This window comes from Stegastes partitus, unplaced genomic scaffold, assembly GCF_000690725.1.
Source record: "Stegastes partitus isolate 25-593 unplaced genomic scaffold, Stegastes_partitus-1.0.2 Scaffold537, whole genome shotgun sequence".
NCBI lineage: Eukaryota > Metazoa > Chordata > Actinopteri > Pomacentridae > Stegastes > Stegastes partitus.
In genome coordinates this window covers 416,269-417,733 of record NW_007578268.1, presented here as the reverse complement: position 1 = coordinate 417,733, position 1,465 = coordinate 416,269, and positions in this window count along the sequence as shown.

The following is a 1,465-nucleotide window of genomic DNA, read 5'->3' as shown; positions in this document are numbered from 1 at the left end:
CTCCGCCCCCCATGACCCTGGTGAGGATGAAGGTGGAGAGATGATGGATGGATGTCTTCCTAACATCATGAAACCAGAGCTGCAGCTAAACGTCATTTTATTCTGGATTCTTCATCACAGCTCCACAACTCTCCAGCTGCCGTCTGACAACACGTCGTTCTGTCGGACCAACAGCCCAGAACCAAACGGTTTTCAGTTTGGGGGTTCTTTAACAGATGAAATGTTTCTTTAAACAACTTCTTGCTGAGAGGTTCTTTGTGGAGCTAAAAATGGTTCTTCTACAACCCTTTGTGGTTCCGGTCAGCACCGTTGTGGTTCTGCAGAGCTCTACGGACGTTTCATAGCCTCCGTTTTATGGCAGACTTGTGACCTGCAGAATAAACTGTGGATCTGATACGTGCAGGTGTGCCCTGATAAACCGTCCAATCACGTCAGTCAGTCACAAGTGAACTCTGATCAGTTCTGGAAACATCTCAGGGATCATTAAAGCAAACAGGCGACTGAACACTTTTACAAACGACAGAGTCCACGTTCTGATTCCTACCAACGTCTTCGTCATTCTGAACAACACAAAGGACTCCATGTGGTCTTTGCGCTGCTGCATACTTTTACACATCTTGACATTTTGCACCATAAATGTGACACATACTTTTCCTTCTACACTGTTTTTCTGTAAATACTCTTTTCCACATTGGATTAGATGTGAGAGCTCACTGACTGACTGTAAACAGCTGAACCACAACAGGTCGAGACACGGTGACCTCGTAGATAACTTGTTTATTGCTGCATGCAGGGCCTGTAAAAGTCATTACATAAGAATTAACCTCCTTCAAAGACGCACCTAACTGAAGTCCCACAGTCAGTGAATGCATCATCTGAGGTCAGTAAATGAGTCTCAGTGATTGTAGTATAAAGACTGGTGTATCTGGAAGGTCCAGCCACTGGTGGATCAGAACTCCTGGATAGAACTACACCATGAAGACTGAAGAACCCTCCAAGAACTCTGGGAAAGGTTGTTGAGAAGCATCAGTCAGGAGACAAAACAAGAACGTTCCCAAGTTACTGAACATCTCTGGAGTCCAGATAAATCCATCATTAAGACATGGAAGGAACATGGAGCATGACTAGATGTGACTAGAGCAGGACGTCCTCAGAGACTGAGTGACCGAGTCAGAAGGAGACTAGAGAGGGAGGCCACCAGGACTCCTATGACTCCTCTAAACTCACTAAATCTGGATTAGAGTTCACCCGAAGACATGTGGAGACTCTGAAGTCACCTGGAAGAAGGTTCTTTGGTCTGATGAGACCAAAACAGCTTTTTGGTCATCAGACTAGATTCTATGTCTAATCACTGCACATTATCACAAATACACCAACCCCACCATAAAGCACGGTGGTGGCAGCGTCATGATGAAGCACGGCGGTGGCAGCGTCATGATGAAGCACGGCGGTGGCAGCGTCATGA